This window comes from Marmota marmota, unplaced genomic scaffold, assembly GCF_001458135.2.
Source record: "Marmota marmota marmota unplaced genomic scaffold, marMar, whole genome shotgun sequence".
In the NCBI taxonomy this organism is placed as follows: Eukaryota; Metazoa; Chordata; class Mammalia; order Rodentia; family Sciuridae; genus Marmota; species Marmota marmota.
In genome coordinates, this window is record NW_026000242.1 from 16351017 (window position 1) to 16376393 (window position 25377).

The 25377-nt window shown below is 38.0% G+C and overlaps 1 long non-coding RNA gene across 1 annotated transcript in view; it reads right to left on the minus strand.

The window, feature by feature from the left end:
* Positions 1-572: 572 nt before the first annotated feature.
* LOC125613907 overlaps positions 573-25377 on the minus strand; it is a 39850-nt gene continuing 15045 nt past the window's right edge. The window contains exons 2-3 of the long non-coding RNA XR_007344485.1: positions 2358-2625; positions 573-631 (exon numbers count right to left, since the gene is read on the minus strand). This is a non-coding gene — a long non-coding RNA (uncharacterized LOC125613907). The remainder of the gene's footprint in view (positions 632-2357; positions 2626-25377) is intronic.

Genomic DNA, 25377 nt, shown 5'->3' on the forward strand with positions numbered 1-25377 from the left:
ACATAAAAACTTGGACACAAATGTTCATAGTTGCAATATTATTCTTTAGAGTAAAAAAGTAGAAACAACCCAAATGCATGGATAAACAAATGTAGATTAGTCATCTAATGAAATATTATTCATTGATAAAATAAATGCTAATAAAAAATAAATTTTTTTAAAAAAAGTACTGACACATCTTGCACACAGATGAACCTTGAAAACATTATACTAAGTGAAATAAACCAGTAACAAAGGCCATATATATAAAATTCCATTTATACTATATGTCAAGAATGTGCAAGTCCATAGAGGCAGCCTAGCAATTGTTTTGGGCTGGAGGAAGGGGAGAACAAGGAGAGACTATTAATGAGTATGGGCATTTTTTTGGTGAGTGGGGTGAGCATGATGAAAATGTTCTCAAATCATATTGATGTGATGGTTGCACATCTCTGTGAGTACCCTGAAAATCACTGAACTGTACACATTAAAAAGTTGAATTTTATGTTATGAAAATTATGTGTTCCTAAAGCTGTTATTTTAAAAAAGAAAAGAAAAAAAGAAGATCCACACATGCTTGTAATTCCTGTGATGGGAGGCTGAGGCAGAAGGATTGCAAATTCTAGGCCAGCCTAAGCAAATTAGCAAGATCCTGTCACAAAATAAAAATAAAAAAGGGTTAGGATACAGCTCAAGGGAAGAGTGCCTCTAGGTTCAATCCCTAGTACCCCCCCCCCCAAATATTAATAAAAATTTTTAAAAAGAATGCATTTTCAGGTCCTTTTCAGGTCTGATACTTTATTTTAGGACACATCCCCCAAACATAAACGAAGCCATAGCAATCTTAAACAATCCACATGATCATCCTTTAAAGTAAGCATTTTTTTTTTCTTAGTGTTATACGTACAAAGTAAGAATTTTTTTCCCAGATATTTTACATGTACAAAAACTACAGGAGAGTGGCTCAACTGTAAGACCCTATGGTCAAGCCAGACTAAGGAAGTGACAGCCATTGGTGAGTCTGACCCATTTTATGACCCTGGAGTTAGAAAATAACCTTCTTCTTTGCTTTCTAGAAAGAGAGGATATTGCCTACTCTTAAAATTGTACAGATACCACATCCCTCATTATGCTGAAATTCTCTTCTGTTTAATTGGGCAGTTTCTGGTGGTTATTCCTGGCTATTCTGGACTCTTGGCAATTATAAGATAAGTATCTGGGCACTTTGGCCTCTGGAAGGAGAGAGGTCCTGTACTGAAGCATCATAGCATAGGTGAGCAACGTGGAAATGTGTAATTTAAAAATAGCATTTTATTTTGCATGTATATAACTCTAAGTAAATTTTATTTTATACACTTAATATAAAACATAATCTTCTGGATACATATAATCTACTGGGATACTACAGTAGAGAAAATTAATATATCTATCATCTATACAGTTGTCCATTTTATTTTGCTTTTGTGACAAGAGCAGCTAAAAATTGCCGCATGAATCCCACAGGTAGTACCATTTTATTACCTGTAATATTCATATTGTATGAGAGATCTCAGACTTGTTCATCCTTCATGTATGCAACTGTGTCCTCTGACCTACATCTCCCCATTCTTACCACCACCCCCCATCTTTGTTCTCTATCTCTGTATATTTGTTTTGTTTGTTTGTTTATTTCTGCATATAAGTGATATACAGTATTTTTCTCTCTGTGTCTGGCTAATTTCAAAAATAATTTTAGAGGAGGAAAAGTTTATTTGACACATTTTCAGAGATCTCAGCCCTAAGGTGAGACAGAACATCATGGCAGAAGGGTGTGGTGGAGGAAAGCAGCTCAGGACATGGCACCAGGAAGCAGAGAGAGCATTTCACTCAATGAAGGAAAAATATAACCCCCCCCAAAGGTACACCTTTAATGACCCACATCCTCCGGCTACATCCTACCTGCCTATAGTTACCATCCCATTAATCCCTATCAGTGGATTAATGCACTGACTAGGTTAAAGCTCTCATAACCTATTCATTTCACCTTTGAACTTTCTTGCATTGTCTCACACACGGGCTTTTGGGGGAAAACTCATATTAAATCGCAATAGTGCTGCAATAAGCACGGAAGTGCAGATATGTGTGTGCATGTATCTTGCCAAGATCCCTTTCACTTGGTTTAATGTTCACTCCTTGGACCACTACACAGAGCACTCATTGGGCACTTCACATTGACTTGAAGGATCAAAGCTGACTCTGACTCTCTTCATGAAGCCCTTTTGTGGAGACATTCTTAAATAATTCTTAAAGAATTGCCTGCTGAAAATTAACTTCTAGAATGAGAACAGTTCTCAAGTGTGATTGTGGTTTGGAAGACCCAATCACTGGAGTCTCTCTACCTGATAATTGAGAGTCATGCGTGGGAGGCTTGATGGTGGAGTTATTCATTCAAAGGAGAGTAGATGCCAGGAAAATAGGCCAAGCCTTGTATTAGGTTTGTGGCCCTGGAGATCCAGGTGGTGAACAGTAATGAAGTGGGCACTGGAGGGTGTTGAAGAAGATTCCAGGGGCACAACCCAGAAGAGATGTTGGGGGAAGAGTCTTCTTGGGGAGGTAGACCTGTACAGCCATGGATCCATGTGGTCCTTTTCACTAGTAGACCTCTTCCTGTAGAGTGGCCAGGGGAGAAAGAGAATGTGAGACAACACTCAAAAAAAGGTGATTTGATAATCTCATGGTCATTTTAAATTTGTTCTCAGGAATCAACTCTTGCTCCTACTCCATACATTTCAAAAGCGACAGATGTAGGTTTTCTTTTTTCATTTTAAATCAATTTTATTTGCTGGTTTGTTTGTTGAGTTGGGCTCTTGCTTTGTAGCTCAGATTGGCCTTGAACTTGTGATCCTCCTGTCTCCACCAATTAAAACTATTTTTTAAATGTCTCAGAAGAAAGCTCAATCTTTGCCTTCTGCATGGTCTTCCAGTTACCTTAAATGAAGGGTTAATAACGGAAGGGGAGAGAGAATGGGAAAAAAAGAAGAGATGGGATAATGAGGGAAGAGGATCCACTGCCCTAAACGAGTCTTTTACTTATGGCTAACTGCCATTATTCTTGAAATTCAATTCCCTGTCAGTTTGTCACATAGATGAATTCTCTTTATTCACTCTACTCTGACACTGTTCATCCAAGGGTTTCCTACTTGTTTTTAATTCTGAAGGGCTAAGTTCCATTTCCCTAAATGTGAAAAGTGGTATTGCTTCTTTGTTGTCTACATAGAGAAAACTGTCTCTGAATATCCAAAATCTATTCATCAATCAGGGAAAAACTGCTATGATTCTAAGCATCTTCTCTCCCTTACCAAAAGGGACCCGACCATGACAACTTCCCTGTCTTCCCAAAAGGGTCTGCCAACATCCTGTGCCTCCTCTGACCTTTCAGAGGAAGAACATCAGGACACTGAGGTAAACAGCCCCATCATCACCTTCACCCCACAAGGATCCCCCAGAAGGGAAGAATTCACAGCCAGCCACATGAAACAGGCTAAAAGTGGAAAAGTAATAAATGTTATTTTCCTGCTTAGGAGCACATTACAAAAATAGAAGCTGAAAGTTAAAAAAATGAAACATTTTCTAGAATAATATGGTGCATAGAATTGAAATTTCTGTAAGTATTTTGGTTTTAGGAAAAAGAAAACATTCTTAAAATTTTCACAACATCCCAAGTGTGGGATATTAAAATCCTTAATAAACATCATCTTTTCATTCAGGACAGCTCTCAACAAACATGACATGGTCCTTGGTTTCCTCCACCTCATCATCTTCTGATTAAGAGAAATTTTCAGCGAGGTCCACCTGGACTTCTTTATAGCTAACCTGTAATTGCCTCAGCAACTAGGCTAGGTGAGGCTTAATTGGATAGTATATCATTTAAAATATTTTTGCATGCTCTCCTGCAAATTATTTAAAAATAAGAGCAAATAAACAAACCTATGACCCCTGCATTTGCTCTTAGAAAACACAGCTGCCAAAGGAAGGACACAGGTTTCCAGATACACCATTTGCAGGGTCATAGGGAATAGTGAGTTTCCCTGCTGAGGCAGGAACAAGTCGGGCACAAGGAAGCATGACTGCAGGGACTCAGAGGTAATAGGCTGGCTGAGAAGCAAAGACATGCTCCTCATACCAGGGGACTGTGTGCAGCTGGAGTTAGCTCACATCAGATGAGATGTCACACTTTCAGAAGCAGTGGAAAAGCATTTAACTCAGCCCAGATCTCTGCTGTGTATGCTCCCTTTCCCCAATCATCGTGTCTGTGCTGAGTGCTGAATTTATAAAACACCACGGCGGGGCTGTCAGGTTAACAGCTGCTGGGAATTGGAAAAAGAAGAGGTGAGATTGTGTGTGATATTGGGATCTAGTGAAAGCAGGATAGACCTCTTCTTCCTATTGCATTAAGATAGTATGTTGGGACAGGGCAATGCCCAGGGCCTGAGGTTGCTTGATGTTTTCTGCATATAAAGAGGGTTATCTTGTGGCTGGTGCTGAGCAAAATGTAGAATGCAAGATGCTAAAAGGCTAGAAATCTCTAGATACATTTTCACAGTGGAGTTCTAGAAATATTATTTTTGGCTTTGCTGCCCAGTCTGGAGTGTGACGTATAGTGGGTATTGTAGGCAAGACAGGTCAGGGTACTATTATGTTCAGCTACAGAACAGAATACTTTACTAGGTCCCTAGTTTTGTCATTCTTGTAACACCTACTACTCTACTCTCTGTAAGGTAGTCCGGTTCAATGTCTACTTTATCCACATTCACTTGTCTTGAATTTACAAAAATGGCCTAACTCTGATGATTCCAACAGCCACCCCATCCTGTCTCTGCTCTTTCTCTACTCCAGTGCTACCTGCCACCATGTGCCACACACTGTGCTTGGTGCTGGGGATATGTACAGTGGTTCGGTCCCTTCCCTAAGAATTGTCCAGTCTTTATAGGAAAACAATCAGACAAGAGACCAATTAGCTACAATCCAACAAGAGTTGCCAAAGATATGGCTGAGGTGCTGGGAGAGTATCAAGCATTCTTTACCTACAATAAGCCCTTGAGATTTTTAATTATTGATTTTAAATCCAGGGTTATAGTTTCATTATCTGTAAATAGCTAGCTAATTTAAGTATTTTGTATGACTCAAGACAACTTTTCCCTTATACTTCTTGTTCCCTTATACTTCTTGTTCCCTTACATTTGATTAATACCTACTCATTAGGTACCAGATGCCCAGTTCTACCTCAGGCAAATTGAAGAGGGGGAGGGAATAGCTGGGAAGACCTGGAGCTACAGGCCACGCCTTCACTCAGGGAGAGGAAGGAAAGCTTAATGTATTTCCAGCACATTTCAGTTTTTAGTTGAGGCTGATTCCCTCCTAGCCTGTCTATTAGGATTTGATGAATCCTTTAACTACATTTTTCATTAGACATCAGATAACCAGAAGACATATGGTGCTAATGTTCCCCAGTTTTTTATGAACAGAAGCATCTGGTAAGCAGAACAAAATTCTTAAAAAAGGAACAAGTGAGCCTCAGGGGATTGAAGTTGTTATCAGTCAGTCCTGAACCCTTTGTCCCTCACTCCTATCGTGAACTAGGTAGGAGAAGTGCAGGGAGAGTACACAGGATGGGATGTGCTTTATCCTTGTTGTCTCTGCCTTCCTTGGGATGTACCTGGCTGGTACTCATGTTACTTGTGGCAGGGACAGATGCAATCCTCTCTGGCCCTTTGGACCCCTCTCATAGCAACACCTATGCAGAGACCCTGTGTCCAGTGGGGTGACTGTGAGAGGCTTCAGGAAGGTGGAGGGGCTGCTGGTTGGTGTTGGGCGAGTGGGTTGTGGGTGAGGAGTGGTGGGGATTGGCCAGACTGCCCTCATGTTACTCCCTTTGTTCTCAGAAGCAGCCCACATCTCATTTTGTAAATTAAAACTACAATGACTAAGCTTGGAACAAGTCCAAGCAACCAACTGGAATGATTCACAATCTCATTGAAAGTGAATTTTTTTTTCTCAACCAACTAATTTCAAATTAATTGGGTTCCATTTCTGTACCTTGTTTTGTCTACTGCATTAAACAAATTCCCCAAGACCTCCGGGGCCACCTCTGTTTCACTGGAAACCTCTATTGTAATACACTTATTTTTATTGCATGCTGAGTATGTTACTGAGGGTAGCTCTAAGCACCTTGCCTTTATCAAAGAACTTGAGCTTTGCAAACAACATATTTCCCTTCTGGAAACTGAGGCTCAGAGAGGTTAAGCCATCTCCGTGAAGGTGAAGGTCTATTCAACTAGTGAGTAGCAGAATGAGGGATTTAACTCCTGCTTCTCTGACTCCAGCACTGTCCTCTGTTCTTGCCATTTTTTGATATGTGAGGTGTCTTGGTTTTCCCCTTACCCTAATGTGATGTTAGACAATGACTGATAAAGGTTGAGGATTCCATTGTGCCAAGCTAATGCTCCTGGAAATGATTCAAAATGTGCCTTTTACAGTCACATAATGCTGAAAAGAACGAAGATAGTTTTCTTACATGGAGTTAGGTAAGCCTCAAAGGACTCAAGAGTGGGTATCAGCCTGAATTTTGCATTTTGACAGGGGGAATTCAGGACAGCATTGACCTGGTGCTCCCAGAAGTTTGACTTCATGGAGTGGAACAAGAGGGCATGACCAAGGCCAGCTTGCAGTGCATTCTTGGGCCAGTGCTGAAGCTACAAGAGGAAACTTACTGCCAAAGCGTCAACCCCCATGTACCCTGGAAAACATTTCATTCTCTTTTAGAGCTATATTTTAAACATGAGGTGAGGGGTCCTAAAGAGGAAGGTATAGCAATCAGTCTTCTGAAAGGAATGAAGACTCCAACATCCACTGACAAAATGTGCCCCATTAGGCAGCTCAAATAAATAATACTGTCTGTTGATTTCTTTGTAAATTGTTCAAGACAGTGCTGCTGGACTGTTCCTCTTCATCTGTAGGTCCAGATAAACAGCTCTATTTCATCTCCTGATTTACTAGTCCTTGGGAGGGGAGGTTATCAGATCTAAGCCTAAAGGAAATGCAAGTCCTCTTCTTCCAAGCTGTGCATGAAGTGTAGTTTTATCCTTGTTGTCTCTGCCTTCCTTGCTACTCAGCTTTGAGAACAAATCATCCTGCTGACAATGTCTGACACAGCTTTGTCCATTCATACAAGTGCTAATAGTGTCTCCTTGCAGAGGCTCCTTCTGCCTCCCAGTGACTAATCCCTCACTTTCTGTTTATCTAAATGCTTCCAAACATACTATCATATTTAATCCTCACATCAGCTCTCTAGGGGTAGGCATTGTTATTCTTAGATGATGAAACTAAGGTTCAAGTTCATGTAGCTTATAAAATGCAGCGCTGGAATGCAAACTCAGGACTGTCTGACCCCAAAGCCTATGCTTCTTACCCATGACGCCACACTGCCTTCTACAAACATGAAAATGGAGGCCTGGAGAGATGCATGGCCTTAACATAGAACCAGTAATGGGATTCACAACTGATTTTTAAATTTTATTACAAATATCTTCCTTTGAATCTTAAAAAAGTAGTTTTTTTTGTTATTCACTCATTTTTAAAATAGTTTTTATTTTTTAGAACAATTATAGATTTCATTTATGAAAAAATTATGAACATAACATAGAGTTCCCATACACCCCCTACCCAATATCCCTATTATTTACATGGTTATGATACAGTTGTTCCAACTGTTATAAAAATATCAATATGTTATTAATAATAGCTTTGCTGTTACTAACTAGTGTCTATATCTTATCCAGATTTCCTCAGTTTCCATCTACTTTTTTCTTTTTCTTATTTAAAAATTTGTTCTTATTAGTTAAACATGACTGTTGAGAGCCACAGCCCAAGGGGCCCCAGCAAACTTTCAGACTGCCAGCTGATGATTGGCTCACAGTGCCCCAGCAACATCTAGCTGATTGGCTCCTCTGTGGTGATGCTCACTGGGCTGTTTCCCTGCCCTTTCAGACCACGGAGCTGCTCATTGGGGGACTTTTTTGGCTCCGCCCATGTGACCCAGCCAATCGGCCTCAAGAGCAGGAGAGTGGTGGGAGGTGGAGAGGCTTGTGGTTGAGAGAGAGGCTTGTGGGAAGCGGGTGGTGGCAGTTGGGCTCTGAGCGTTTTTCCTGAGGAGCGGTTTTGTTTGGCGTGTGTGGTTCTAAAAATAAAGTTCGTTTCTTTTGACAAGTGGCTCCTGAATTGTGCCTAGCCAGACTGCGGCACATGACAGTAGAATGTATTTTGGCATATTGTACATATATGGAGTACAACTTCTCATTCTTCTGGCTGTATATGATGTAGAATTACATTGGTCAAGTAATCATATATGCACATAGGAAAGTAATGTCTGATTCACTCTACTATCTTTCCTATTCCCATTCCCCCTCCCTTCCCTTCATTCCCCCTTGTCTAATCCAAAGTATTTCTATTCTTCCCACCACCTTTCATATTGTGAGTTAGCATCTACATATCAGAAAGACCATTTGGCCTTTGATTTTGGGGGGTTTGGCTTATTTTATTTAGCATGATAAACTCCAGTTCCATCCATTTACCAGCAAATGCCATAATTTCATTTTTCTTTATGGCTAAGCACTATTCCACCTATCTTTTATTCTGATTCAGAATTCCATTCAATAGTCCACATAATCTCCAGTTGTCATATCATGTCATACTCTTACTACAGTGATAATTTCTCAGACTATCTTATTCCAAGCCACCTTATTGGAATATAACAAAATACTATAAGGGGGTATGTTAGTCAGCCTTCTATTACTGTAACAAAACACCTGTAACAAAACTTAAAAGGAGGAAAGGTTTAGATTTGGCTCACAGGTTAGCAGTTTTAGTCCATGGTCTGTCAGCCCTCTTGCTTTTGGGCCTGTGGTGAGGCAGCACATGATAATATAGAGTGTCTGACAGAGAAAGCTTCTTACTTTATAGTCAGATGTGAAAGAGAGGAATAGAAAAGATTCCATAGTTCTCCAGAGCACATTCCAATGACCTAAGATCTCCAATTTGGCCCCATCTTATAAAGGCTCCAATACCTCCCAATAACTTGATGGGCTGGAGACCAAGCCTTTAATACATTGCCTGTTGGGGGATATTTCAGATCCAAACTATAATACTGTGTAACTTATAAACAATAGAAATTTATTTCTCATTATTCTGAATACTATTGAGGCTCAGTGTCTCTTAAGGACCTTATTCCTCATAGCACCTTATTCTGTCTTCACCTGATGGGAGGCATGAGGATCCTCTTTGAGGCCTCCTTTACAAGGGCACTAAACCCATTTACAAGGGCTCTACTTAATTCCCCTCAGAGGCCACACCTCCTAATACCAGCACCATGGGGGAGAATTTTCAGGGCACACAGACATTCCTTCCATGACACAGACTTCCTTGATTATAATGTCCTTGGCATTTTGAGAAGTGTTGCTGAGTATGTTGTAGGATGTGCTTCTGTTGGGATGTGTCTGATATTTTGGAGGAAGATAATTGAAGTAAAGTGCCATTTTCATCACATCATACCAATATCACATACTATCAACATAATTTATTGCCATCTATGTTAACTTTAGTCAACAATACTGCCTATGATTTAGGAGCGGTCACAGTTCTGCCCATGATTTAGAAGTGAGGTGTTCTCGGTAGAGTGTCTCCATAAATAATTTGGAATATTTCGTATGGGAGGCTTATTTCTATTTATTCACTTAGTCATTTATTTATGTAAGTACAGATTTATGGATATTTACTTATCTTCACATCAAAGATCATCTAGTTTATTACAGTGATAAGAAAGAAGGTTGATAGAGCCCCATCTTGCTTTAGTTTTGTAGTAAAAGTTTCTGATTATTCTAAAGAGTTAACAGTATTTGAAGGACATGGCCCTTCTGCAGGCTGTTTATGACTCATGGAATAGTGATATTGGAAAATGTCACAGGCATCCTTTATTTTACAGATGATAGACCAAATTTGGTTACAGCTATTATGACATGACTAGCCTGGTTCATTTCTCACCTGTTCCATCTCTCCCCATCTCCTTCACCTGACTAGATGCTTGAGAATCCATTAGCTATTCTGTGGATCAAAGAAATATGTCCATACTTGATCTGAATTTAGACAAGCACTTTGCTCCTCACTTCACCCATCCTGAACAGCATGCTCTCAGCTTCACAGTACAGTGAAGTCCAGTAAGCCACTCACCATTCTTAAGACACTGAGGAAAAGACTGGGTTATCTTGAATCTCTTGAAGCTTATTCAGGAATGAGAGGGATGTGGTATTTTTGTTTTCGCTTAAGTATCGATATGCTGTATGGGATACATTTTGGCAAGAAGAGCCAAACATATTTGGACAGGAAACTTAGTGTGATTTGTGCAGATTTTCAAATTGAAATGATAAACCTTGGGGTCTACAGTAGCCCAGCATGGAAGAAACTTATTAGTAAGACTTGGCAGCAAGACTTAAATCCTATCCACCCACCCATACTGTCCATACTAATCCTCTGTGCCACACACACTGTGCTAAATGCAGTTCTCCCAGCATGCCTGACACTAGCCAGCAGAAGGCAGGACTGAAAACTTATCTTCCCTCCCCTCTCCAGGCTTTGGTAGGAAAAAAACAGCTTTTGTGAAGAAGCAGAGTTCAGCTGACTCTCATTTGGAAAAATCCCATTATGCATCCCATTCTTATGTGAATAGTCTTGGCTTCCAAGTGTCCTCATTTGGATGAGATCACTCTGTTGCTCTGGAACCTCCCCAGGGTGACAGGGATCACCAATCATATTTGCTTTCTTACCTGGTACTGCTCCAAGACTGAAATAGTTTTGTGTCTTCATTTCAATCACACAATCTACCTTTCTAGGACACATAAAAGTGTATTCAGAGCCCAGTGATGCAGACAGTATTGCAGAGACAGAAAACTGCCAAATAAAACTTGGTGACTAACCTTCAAAGAGCAAAGTGGAGCTGCTTCAGTCAACATGGCAAGTGGAAGGTTGTATCTGACATTTCTGTCAGACAGTGCAGACTGGTGGGGAGCCACTGACACATACATAAAAGAGAAATTTGTGTTCTGATTCTGCTCTGTCACTTATTAAGTATGTGACTTTGGGCAGTTAATTAACCCTTGAATCTTACCTCCTCTATAAACTTAGAAATACTGACTTTATTTGATTTCTATTTGAATTAAATGAGACAGGGATATACGAAGATCCAGAATGTAGTAATGTAGTAAGGGATCCATCAATGATAGTTGTTATCATTTTCATCATCAAAATATTGGCATTATATTTTCTATTACTACATTTCCAAGATTCTGAAATGCATAAGGTATATTTCATTCTTTCTCGTTTTGGCCTTAGCTTCAATAAGAGGCACAGACAGTCCCCAATTTATAATAGTTCAACTCGTGACTTTTCAACTTTGTAATGGTGTGAAAGCAATATGTTATTAGTAGCAATTGTACTTTAAATCTTGGATTTTAATCTTTTCCTAGATTATCAATATGTGGTAGGATACAGGGCAACAGCAGTAAACCCCAGCTCTTTGTCAGCCACAGAACTACAAGGGTATCCTATAGTATATTATATTGCTAAGCTATGATGTCTAGTCTGTTAGAGGTATTAAAAGAATTTTCAATTTATGATATCCTTATCTTATGATGAGTTTATTGGGCCATAACCAAACTGAAAGTTGAGAAGCACCTGAATTGTCTTTTGCAAAGGAAAAAAAAAGTGTATTCTTTGACCTACCTGCTCTTCAACATCATGGTAGGCTAATTTGGTCTAACATGTATCCTACTCCTGATTTTATTTATGTTCAATGTTATCACTTAGATGTGTTGGTACCTCAGAAGGGATGAACACACACACACACACACACAGATATTTCAATTTATCATTTACCTCAGAGTCTTCAGAATGTGGTTTGATCCTTAAAACTTATACATTGTGTTAAGTGCTAATAAGGATGGGGCTGGTGATCCTGAGAATGAGGGCTCCAGTCCTCCAGTTCAATGAATTCTGTTTTATGTGTGGGACTTCAAAGTGACATTTTATTTTTACTCAAGGAATACAATACTAAAAAAGATACATTTTATTTTGTTCTAACCTAGTTCCTTCTCCACTCATGACTTATTTTAAGTCACAGTTACTAGAAATCATAAAATCAAATGCCTACAGGGGTCAGACAGGAAATATAAATGAATGAAATGCCTGGAGTCTAAGACCAAAGAGCTTAATGAGACTGTGGTATTCTGAGGATATATACCACTTCTGAAGTCCTTTAAAAAAAGTCAACTCAATATATAGGGCATAAATCTACATCTGTAAGCTTCCTCTTATGAATTTGAATTTTTTTGATGGCAGTGGTATTTTGATTACCCAGGATAGGGACCTTGGAATCCCCACACCACCCTGCCAGTTGTTTTCTTCTCTGACCTATATTTTAACATGACCAAATGCTAATTCTTCTTCCCCTCCTTTGTTCCCTGTTTGTCCTTTCTATTCTAGTCTTACTGGTCCTGGCTTGTGCTCATTGTTGTGTTGAGGGACTTCTTTCTTGGCTTATCTCTCTGACCTCTCTTCTACACACTGCACAAAATGTGGTCACTTTGTCGATGGTGACCTGCGTTGTTTTCAAGACTATTCACCTTTCAGCCTAATCTTTGCATTTCCCCAAATTATAATCATCCTATGATATTTACTACCCTATAAATCTTGTCTTATAATTATTTATTTGTGAGGATCAAGTAGGAAATATGAATGAATGAAATACCCCAAGCCTAAGTCAAGAGAATTGTAGGAATTATTCATCTTATTAATTACTAGATTAATATCAGATTGTGAACATCTACTGTTTCATTTTAACACACATTTTTGAGTACCTAACATTAAAATAGGTACTCTTTTGGGTGCTTTGGACACAGCACTCAGAGTGGTCACAGGTGATTCATAAAGATAGTCATACAAACAAAATAATTATAACACTAACTAATGAAGGCTTATATTAAAAATATATCCAAATGCCATGGGAATAAAGAAAAGGATATAATTAATTCTAAATAGATTGAATGGTGGGTGGAAGGTCAAGAAGGTGTTGGACCTTGGGTGGAATAGGGACTCACCAGGATTTAGGAAAAAGAAGGATTGATAATCATAGGCATTCCAGATGGCAAAAACAAGAGCTTGTAAATAATGTTTTATAAAAAATGTGGAAGGCATTGGGGCTATTTGTTTTAGAGAACAAATAGTATGTTTGGAAGAAAGACTTGCGTTTAGGTAATAATAGACAAAAGTGGAATTTACAGGGAGAATGTTTGGAAATGATATAATAAAAATCTTTTCCCTAAAGACAACTTGGGCATTGATTTTTTCCAGGAGTGAATTCTTTGTCATTAATTCTTAAGTGAAGTCTGAATGAACATCAGAAAGATGAATTTCTTTTTCTGGGGTGGTAGCTGGAGAAGGGGTTTCCAAATACTGGTGATTTATTAGCAATAAGATTAATGATATGATTGTTTAAAGTCAATTTTCTGAAAAATATCTAAATAAAAAATATCTAAATGAATCCCTTCATTTTTTTCCATGTCTCCTAACATGGATTTGGAAATTATGGTTGCTAATTGATTCCAAATGACTTGGCTCTGTGTTTCTCAATTAGGTAAGTGATTCTGATTCTTTGATATTCTTAGGAGACCATGGTTATACTTTAAATTATTATTCATTGCCAATTTATGTTCTTGAGTGCTCTGGCAAAATAAGGTAAAAATGGACATAAAGGAGATAAATCAACATTTTCAGAAACATATTTAAGGTGTGTTTCACCTTAAATAATTGGCATATGACATGGACCAACAATAATACCCAGTTAGGGTTATTGCTATTCGCAGGAACCATGTAATCTAATTGAATTTAAGCCATTTTTTTGGGGGGGGGCTAGCTTTTGTTCTAAACCAGCAATGTCCAGTCTTGTCCAGAATATTCCAGGTCATTCATATCAAATGAGCCAAATCATACTATTTACCTAGCTATAAGAATTCAGGTAAAACAGCTGGGCATGCAGTCCATAACTAACAATTTTGCTGACCCCAAAGATATCAGCTTTAGATTTTTTGGTATTGTCACTTCTGGAACTAAAATCAGCAAGCTATAGTCCATGAGCCAAATCTGGCTAACTGTGAGTTGTAGAATACTTTTTACATTTTTGAATGCTGTTTCAAAAATAAAAAGAATAATAATATTTTGTCATATTGAAAATGCAATTCAGGTATAGGCATTTAGAAATAAAGTTCTGTTAGAACACAGTCATGCACATTACATGTTTTCTGTGACTGTTCCCATCCTGTGAGCATTTTGTTCAGAAATCCTAAATATTTACACTGTGGCCTTTAACAGAACAAGTTTGTTGATCCTATTCCTTGAGTACCAGCATGCCAGAGGTTAATTCCCCAAGCTTCCTAATTTGGTAAGACTGATAAAGACAAACACAATCATTACCCAAAAAGATAAATTTCTAAAGAAAAGTTTAACCTTAAAACATTTTTAAAAAATAATTTATAGGTGGGCTAGGGTTGTGGCTCAGAGGTAGATTGCTCACCTCAGGCACTGGGTTCAATCCTCAGCACCACAAAAAATAAAATGAAGATATTGTGTCCACCTATGACTAAAAAATAAATATTAAAAAATAATAATTTGCAGGTGTTTCTGTGTAAGCCAGAAACTTTCTGTGACTTTGACAAAATTGATTAGAGCAATATTGGACTAATTAAATATGTTGGCTCTATCTATAATGCTTGGTACAGGAAAGGTAGTCAATAGATGTTGAATTGAAGTCAAGTGGATGAATGAACTGCCTGTGATCAATAGACTGGCTTCTGAATAGTTTCGTAAAAATATTTTCAATTGCTCTGCTTTCAAAAACTCCCTGCAGGGAATTGAGAAATAGACACTTTTGTCCCCTAGGCTTGGGCCTGGAAATTAGTGCAACCATTCTGCAGGGCAGTTCAGCTTTACATATAAATAGCCTCAGTACTTCCACATCTTGTGACCTAATAATTCTACAGCAGTTTCTCCTAGGGCAATGATTATAAATTGTAAAATTTTATCTACAAAGATATTCATCATAGAAATGCTAATAATGGGGAAAATTGGAAATTTCCTCATCGATTTGCAATTGGTTAAATAGTTATGATACAAGTTAAATTATGATACAAGTTTCCTATGAAGGATTATTCTGTGACACCCAAGAAATAATATTATGCCAGAACCTTAACAACATGGGCAAAATGTTCCTAAACCCATTGTTAATTTAAAAAGCAGGATTACTAAGTACTAGAATTCTATTTTGGTCCCATGTATGAATTGATTTTTGAGTTGTGTGCTGATGAAAGTGTTTGTTTTTTTCTCTTACTTATTTGTAATAACATTTTTCTGTAGAAAACTATGATATTTTTGTAAAAATTTAAAAAGATAGCAAAGAAAACAAAAAATGCAACCCAAACCCTCTTTGCATGGTTATCCCTATTCCTTTGGGGCTAAAGCCACCACATATACAATATGGGATACAGAGGGGAACAAAAAACTGTAACCAGACCACTATGAAATAGCAGAGAAGTTTCAAAGCTGATTTCTGTCTTTATGACTAGTAGGAGATCCCCTCTTTTTGGCAAACACACTGCCTTCCTTCTTTGTGTTGTGTTGGCCACAAATTTATATGAAGAACCTTTCTTTTTAACTTTTCTTCCTTAAATGACTAACTTCATTTGCACTTCATGAAGCTTTTCTCTACTTGTCTTCTCTCCCTACCTCTTTAACTAAGCACAGAGTGTCTCATTGCATCCAGCAAGCTGATGCTAAGTGATCCCTGTGGGTGAATGCAGAGAATAATTCTTGTGCTTTCTGAGGTGGGGCTTGGGCTTCTGCTGCTCTCTTACTGAAGTGGGCCTACTTAGCTTTTATTCTTTGCTACCTGCTCTCTCATGGAAATAAGCAGAAAGAAGTGGCCCATGCAGGAACAACCACACAGGGCAAGGAACTCTAGAGTTGCATCTCCATCTGCTTTTAATGACTGGAAAGCTAAGATGGCTTCTTTCTTTTTCTTCTGACTGGGACTTGGTTAAGATGACTTTCCTGTGCTGGGTTTTAAGTGATTTCATGGTAATTATGAATGATCTTTTCTCCCCTATTGGAATCAAAGATCAGACTTAATATAAATTATTCTAACATTAATAGTATATTTAGGGGAAAGTATTTTCTTTGCATAAACCCCACATAAAGTAAGAAACTCAGTTGTGGAATCACATCTGTTTTATTTTTATACCAAACTGTGAACCACATAATGGCAGCAAGAGCAAAGAAGCTTTGAGCATATTGGAAAGGTACCACTTAGCAGCGGTTCCTATATTGATTCAACAGATACTCATGGGCATGAAGATAAAGTCATGATTTCTGCCCTTAAGTGGAGGACATGACTTTTCTAGACAATTCCAGGTCAGTATAGTCTGTGTTAAGCACAAGGACAGCAGCATTCACACAGGTTCTGGGGAATACACGGAAGGATTCCTAGATTTCTGGTTCTCAGGGTGAGGGTAGAGTTTGGTGATGACATGAAGCCAGACTGAGTTACAGAGCATGAAAGGAGTGAACTTAACACAAGGGACAGGTAGAAGACATTTCAGATGAAAGGACAGCATGAACAAAGATATGGAAGTGTGAAATTCATGGCATGTCCAGGAAATTAGAATATGATGGGATAAAGGCTTTGATAAGGGGATAATATGTGGAGTTGGCATAACAGGGCTTGGGTGCCTTATTAGCAATTTTGGGCTTTATCTTGTAGACAATGAGAAGCCATTAAGGAATTTTAAGCTGGAAAGGTTCACATTACATTTGAACTTGAAAAAGATGAGTTTGGTGGACATGGAATTGAGTGGTAAGAGATGAGAGTAAGGGGTTAGTTGGAAAGTCATTATAGCTCAAATGACAGATACAAGTTTTAATGAAGGCCCAGGTGGTTAGTGGACAGGAAGGGGGAGTCCAGAGAAATATTTAGGAGATATAAATAGCAGGATTTGGAGGCTAACTGAATATATGTGCATAAAAACACATAGAAAAGACCTGGATTTCAGGTCTTGGAGTATGTGGTTAATAAAGTGACCAGAAATTTGTATGATAAAAGTCACATGCTTCTTAGAATTCCATGTTACCAAGGTCCAGGTCGTAGTTACTTTTAAGATTAAAAGTAGTCAGAAAAAGGAGTGGAGAATGTAAGGGTAAAAGAAATTGAAGTTAAAGTGTAAAAGACCGGGCATTGTAAAGTTTCTAAGCTGCAAAGCCTGAGTTAAAATGTAAAGGACCAGGCATTGTAAACCTGCTTCTAAACTGCAAAGCCTGGGTTAAATTCCTGAGGCAGTTAAGACAATGCCCTACTGGCTATTTAGTTGATTTATAGCATTCAAGACCCTGTGCAGCTTGTCACGTAGGCATTGCAGGGCCTGGACCAATCAGTTTGAATGTAACCCCCTCCTTAGGAATGACCTATCACTCCAGCCTGACCTGTTCCCGCCAATGTATGTACTAATCAAGTCTAAGAATTGTTGTTTGACTTTCCCGCGGTGTATGATGATTTGTTAAAGGAGACTGTGATGTATGTAAAATCCCCGCCCTCCCAAAAAAGTGTACTTAAGCAGTGCTCAGCCCCTGCTCAGGGCTCTGGGCTGTTCTCCCTTCTTGAGTGGGCACGGAGCCCTAGCATGCTAGATCAATAAATCCCCTACTGCCAATTGCATGAGTGGTCACTTGGTGGTCTCTTTCTCCGACGCTTCCCCGGACCCTTACAGTTGTCAATCTTTTTGGCTCAAGTAGAATAGACTGGTTGAGGCAGTTTCTTATTAAAAGCATGAGGTAGCCAGGCGTGATGACACAGGCCTATAATGCCAGTGAGTCAGGAGGCTGAAGCAGAAGGATCACAAGTTTGAGGTCAGCCTGAGTGACTTAGTGAGACCCTGGGTTCAGTCCCTAGTACAAAAAAAAAAAAAAAAAAGCATGAGGCAAATAATAATTTTTCATCCAAATTCTTACTTTCTTTCTCCACTTTGTTTAGAGAGTTGAGGGAAAACAAAAGAAGGAAAAGAATCCATAGACTCTTATGAAAAGAGATACACTTGAAAACATTTTTGGAGAATCAAATTACAGTCTCCTTGGTATTAAAGCATTAGAGACTAATGGCCCAAATCAGTTTTAACATTGGATATGAAGAATTAAATGTTGGCAAGCAAAACATCTGTTACTAAAGGAGTAATTTGAATACCTAAATAGGTGAAACCCAAGGTGGTTAATTAGACTAATGCTGCTGAGGAAGGCTCTCCTTTGGTATGTTGCCAGGAGGGATGATTAAGGATTTAGAAAAATTAATTTTACATCCAGGGAAAGGTGAAAGACACCCGGTGATTCATTCAGTGGCTGTTAAGGATGTTTGGGCATCTGAGCTATAAAATAAAATGCTGTCCTGGTGTGAATTATGTTTTCCTAATGGTTCCCTGTGGAAGCTGTCCAGGGCTCACCTTTTCTTCCATGAGTTCTCTTGGGGGTGGGGAGGTGTTGAGGAGAAAATTATGGAAAAATGATAAAAGATTAGGGAACATATGCTTATTGCTTATGTGGGTGCCTCCTTTGGAGGGGGTAGCCCATTTCTCTTAGTAGTATTTTATATCACAGTACAATTTACATTCCTAATGTCTATTCATCTTTGTTTGAACTACCTAGTCATAGCAGCAATAAAACCACCCATCTCTCTTTAACTGAATATTAGTGTTTATTCAATTTCATATTGGAGTATGTGGTTAATAAAGCATGAAATAACAGCAAAAGTGAGGTTCTGTGAGTGAGGCCTGTGGAACTTGATGGGTATGCATATCAGAGGTGGTCTGTTTGACATTCTAGAGCTGCTCTCTAGTCTTCTCCACTCTGCTCTCCCACAAGAGGACAAGCTATACAGACTATATAAGAAAGCTCCCTTGCTCTCTGGCTACCAGATAGTTTTTCCAATGGAAAGCTCCAATTGGAGATCAGAAAAAGGGAGGCAAGTGAGGTTGGGCATTTTAATCCTAATTTCTTCACTATAGGCCTTCTCAGATTAGTTGCATTTCTGATTCAAAGGTTATTGTACTTCAAAGTGACCATCTCCACACAATTATGTCCTGAGTTCTGACAACTACCATCTTCCTCTCCATGTCCAGGCATAAGGGTAGTAATAGGTCCTCTAACTTCAGGATGTGACACCATCTCTTGGTTTCCTACAACAGTGGTTCTTAGTGTTAGCACATATGAAAATTACCCAAAGGACTTGCTGGCCCCATCCTCAGAATGTGTAATTCAGTATGATTGTGTAAACATTTACACTCCCAACACATGACGTGAATACTGGTCTGGGCACCATACTTGGTGATGCATTTACGCCTTTGTGAGAAATTTGTTTTTAAATCGATCTCAAATTATTCTAACTCAAGTTTCTCATCTACTGCCCAATGGAATCCTGACTGATACAGTTGGCCTTCTTTCTTGGGCTTCATAGTATCCCTTCAGGAACCATCAACTAACCAGGAAGGAGGAGGTCCAGTAGAAGTGTGTTAAAGGGAGTTAGTGAAAAGTTATCTATCCACAATGAACAGATTGGGATGAAATAGGACATCACAGAGTGGGGCTGGGAATAAACTGGTGAGAGCTGCCATGGGACAATATCTACTTCTTATGAATGTCAGGGCATTGGGTCTCAGAAGACCTGATAAAACTAGTCCTTATGTTCATCCACTTTTGAGTTTTGTTAGAACCTATAAGAAGCTACATTCTGTAAGAAGTCATTAAAAGCCCAGGAACTACTGTGTTTACATCTGTTAGCCATCTTAGTCAATTGTCTGAATGCATGGTGGTGGTGATGAGACACTTGTGACTGAGGATAAGTCACTCAGATTGTTGAGGAGTAATTATTTATTTGGTCTTTTTGTGAAAGGGGTAAGAACATAGAAGGAGAAAAGCCTATATCTACTCTCTCCTTTTTCCTTTGTCTTCTCTCATCTTTCTTTCCTTCCTTTCCTCCATCTCTTTCCCCCTCTTTTTATAAATCCAGATATTATCTAATAAATACAATATATTAAAGACTAAAAATATCAACTTATTTTACAATTATGCAAAGAAAAGGGGTGCAATCTGCAATTTTTTACTTAAGAGCCCAACATTCTTAGCTATACATCTTTTCAGCAAGGTAAATATTTTTTTTCTCTCTTAAATCCAGGGAATACTAACAACAGTCTTCTGCTACTAAACTCAAATGTCCATGTGGTCATTATAGTTGTATATTAACTTTACAAAGATATTAAAAACTATCTTAGAGAGTAAACTCATATTTATAACTTCTAGTTGTGAAAACAGTTGTACTACCTATCTATTCAAAGTTCTCATGTATTCAGAGTAATTTCTTGAAACAAATGCCATTAGAAAATAATACTAATATGACAACAGGACAATAGTTATTTGAATTAAAAAAAAACAACAACAACTGCAACAGCACGATAGTGTCAGTGTTCAGTTAAAAAAACATGTTTCCTATGGCTCTAAATGCCAATTAGTATGATGTAGGAATTGGTGACACAAATGAGGGGTGTAAATGTCAACATCATTAATTATCTCTAGCTGTTAATTAGACAGTAGATGCATCACTAGAAAAACTCAGAATGTTCTAAATCTGTTAAATAAATGTTAAATAAACCTTCACATCCCCATTTGACTCAGCAACAGAATGTCAGTGAAAGACAGTAGCACATATGAACACAAATCTTCTTATGTTCTTTTGAGACCCAATGGACATTTTTCTTTGGTTGATTAAGGATCCATGTCTCTTACCTGAAAGCATTTCTATTTACTTTCAGGAAATGACCTCATCCTCATTGGTTACAATTTTAGGTAAAAGTTAAGCAGGTGCATTGAATGTAGCCAAAAGGAACAGTCAGTTGACAAAAGTTAGCCAACTGGATGCCTTCACCTTGAAATCTGCATCTCTGTAGGCATGCCTTCATTCTGGCAGATTTCTCTCAGCAGTCTCTGCTTTTGTTCTTACCCATTTCTAAGCATATTTCTCCATTTAACTGATAAGCTTTCTTATACTTCTAATTTTTTTTCCTTTGCTCAAGCTATTGTTGGTTTCTGTTGCTTTGCAACCTAAGAACTTTAACTGATATAAACAGAATATGACAAAATTTATTTTGAACTTTCTAATTAACTTCCTTGAGTGAGGTTTAATTTGGACCTTATAAAACTAGTGAAATAACATCTAATTATATATTCATACATAGCTTCCATCCTTTGTAATAGCTGGTCATACAACTGAAGCTTGTTGCTGTCAGTTGATTTATATTTATTCTGCCTGTAATGATAGGTCAGCAAGTAGAACTCATAGAAACTGGTGATTGTTGTATGTGTGTATGTGCCTTTTTCGGGGGGGGGGATGGGGGAGACTACATATGGAGTCCAGGGGTGCTCAATTATTGAGCCACATCCCCAGCCCTTTTGATATTTTACTTTGAGACAGAGTCTCACTAAATTGCTTTGGACCTCTCTAAATTTCTGAGGCTGGCTTTGAATTTGTGATCCTCCTGCCTTTGCTCCTGAGCCACCAGGACTACAGGTATATATCACCATGCCTGGCCTAGCCTATGTGTATAACTTTGAAGACCAGAACTTTTGTCAATTTCCACTTCTTATCCCATTGCAAACCTTTGATTAGAAATAACCATAATGATGATGATGAGAGCAGTTTCATAGAAAGTACAGTATATCTTGAGGCAACTGGGCAATAGCTAGTACTGTATGATCCAAGTGTTAGGAATCAAACCCAGGGCCTTGCACATGCTAGACAACTACTCTACCACTTAGCTACACAACAAGCCTCTTTGTATAACTTTTAGATAGATAACACTAGTATGTGGGTGGCTGGTAATCCAATAATGTATGTCAGCAGGTCTTTTTCAAGTATGTTTATGGTCACATGTTGTGCATATTGGTCTGCAGTTCCAGCCACTTATAAAAACATTCTTGATGTTTCCCTTTTTGCCTCTGTACATACTACCTTTGCTTTAGAAAAGCCATTTCCTCTCAGGGATAGGCCTTTGATGCACTCTTGTTTTAGAGAGACTTTCAGATATGTTGCATTCCATAAAATGTAGGATCAAGTTTAAATTGTCACTAAGTTGGCCTTCAGATGTTCATGGTCAGCAGCATCTAGCTGTTATTTGTTCTTATCTCCTTTCCAATCCATTCTTTATATATGGCATGACTGAAAAGTAAAAATGATGTCACCTTGGTCTTGAACAGAGAAAGCATATTGAGAAAATAACAATACTAGCAAAAATCTCTTCGAGAATTCATTTTATTTCACCAGAATAAAACTTCAGATGGGTAAAGACATCAGCCAGAGGGTGAGAATGAGTACTGGCCTATTTCTTTAGGAACATAACTAATGCAGGAGGAAAAGGGAAATTGAGTAGTGAAGTTCTTGAGATGGTAAAGAGGGATTGGGCTTCGAGCACAGTTTCAAGGTTAAATAGCAGAAATTCCTCCTACATAAAAATAAGAGAAAAAAGCAGAGAATGTGGATATAGGTTCTTGAAGGTAAGAAGTGGAAGATGTTACTACCAGGATTTTTTTCCCTATTGAAATTTAAGACAAGTTTATCAACTGAACGTGGTTGATAATCTACAGTTATCTGAATCTTGATAAAGGTGCCAAAAACACATTGAAAAGCAATTTCTTTAACAAATGGTCTTGGGAAAACTGGTTATTCTACATATGAATGTAGAAAAATAAAAATAGATTTCTGTCTTGCACAAAAATCAACTCAAAATGGATCAAAGGTCTAGGAATCAGAACAGAAACTAAGCAACTCCTAGTATCAACACTCTAGCATAGAGGCACAGCTGACAACTTTCTCAATAGAACCCCCCAAACTCAGGAAATAATGTCAAGAGTTAATAAATAGGAATGCATCAAATTGAAAAGCTTCTGCACAGAAAAGGAAACAATTAAGAATTTGAAGAAAGAACCTACAGAAAGGGAGAAAATCTTTCCAGCTACTCTTCTGACAGAGGATTGCTGTCTAGAACATATAAAAAACTTGAAAAACTTAACACACAAAAAAAGTCAATAAATGGGCAAATGAATTAAACAAACACTTCTCAAAAGAAAAAAATACAAATGGCCAACAAATATATGAAAAAATGTTCAACATTCTTAGCAATTCAGAAAAAAATAGAGAAGTTGTAGATTCTGAAAAAACAAGTGGGATCAATGAGAGTAACGAGAATAGGAGGTAACATTTAAAGAGTAATGAGTTAGAATCTAGATTTCAGGCACGATATAGTTATTGGGAATGACACAGTCAAGAATATGGTTATGAAACTGGATGGTGGAGGAAAGTTATATAACCAGCTGAAGTCCTGATAAGTTTATATGTCTATTTATAGTAAGTCTGAAATAGTAATAAAGAACAAAATTTCCTCTACATTTTATTTCTGTGTTGACCATCCAACTCTCTGATTAGATGCAATATATCAAAGGTATGCACTACTATATACTTGACCATAGTAACATTCCAGATGGAGAATTCTGTGGAATTAAACTTGCTTCCACATTTAGAAACAAATGTCCATTCCAATAAGTGTCATTTAATTACTTTCCAAATCGGTATACTTTGAACTATGAAAAGTAGAAAGATATGGTCTAAATCACTCTTCAATTTTAAGGGTGTAGAGTGTCTGTACACAGGATGAGCATTAACCTGTGCACTGTCTGGGACCCATATAACATTACTTTTAGACAGAATTCTCCACCAACGGCAACCCCATGGATGCAAGAATAGTTTCGTTACTTCAACCCTGCTCACATCTATGGAGCACCTATTATGTATTGGACACTATCACAAATACAGCACATAAAAAAGAAACAACAAAAAAATATAAGAATATTTCCCAGTCTTTGAATAGGTAAGTGTATGTATGTGTATATTCAATTCTTACATAAAATAAGTAATTTTGAGAACCTAGTATCTGGCAGACCAGAGATTATATGTTGATAGAAAAAAAATTATTCTTAGCCTCAAGAAGAGGTGACTTAGTGGGGAGAAATTAAAAACCGATTACTATAACATAGTAATTGCAATACTTGAAGAAATTGTCAAGAGCAGCGGAGCCTTAGGGAAAGAGAATGTGTATTCCTGGAGAAGGCTTCCCCTAGCAAGCAGTCTTGTTGCTGACAGTCTTGCAAGAGTTAATCCTTGAGATGCCATTTAGTCTAAGTGTAATCATATATTTGATAGTCAATTTAATGTACCTGACATATCTGTATACATAGGTACTGTGGAAGCTTATTTGAAAGGACACTTTATTTTTCTTAAATGAGAATTAGAAAAATGTATAGCCTTCAAGTGTCATTGAAGTTGAGAGTAGAAGGATGAACAAATGGAGGTACAGGATATGGCCATTTATCCATGGAAGACAAGAGAGCAGTGAGGTCAGACACAATTTATCCCCACCCAGGGACTTATTTCCTAGTTCATCATTCTGAGCAGTTGCAAATTATTACCCTTCCCCATGACTGGGTCTTTAGATTTATCTTTTGCATGATGACAAATTTTGGGAATTTTCTTCAGTTCACCTTTTACGACTTTTAATGGAAATCACTGTTGAGGATAACATGATTTTTCCCCCATTAGCTTACCCCCCCAACACACTTATAGGAACCCCTTCCAGTACTTTTATATTGTTTTCTAAAATCTCATAATTCATCCTTTAAAGGAAGATTAATTCAAAGATGAAAATGGATGGACACGTGAATGAACAAAAGCAGGTGATGGAAAACAGAAATCTATGCATTCAAGCATTAAAGTCTGATGACTATGGAGCACTGTGCTGGATATTGTAAAGACATTTTAATACAAGAATATGAATAAGGCTCACCAAAACTAGGGGAAGAAAAATGTACTTTCTTATGCTTGGAAAAATCCTCATCTACAATGATATGCTCAGGTAAATTGTTAAGGGCATTGCATGTGGCATGGTATTGTTTATAGGAAAGGAACACTGTGTGACTTGAACTTTGAAGATTTAAAGAGCCACCCCCCCACCCCAGCAGGTGTGTTATGCAAAGGGTTCTTCCTTGCATAATTTGGGAGAATTACTTGGAAGGTATGAAATTATGTTCTCAGTGAGCACAGACTCATTTCTAACTATTTTATCTTCAGGGAGGTCCATACATATGATTTCAACAAATAATTTTTCTAAATAGTCAGTCTCCCCA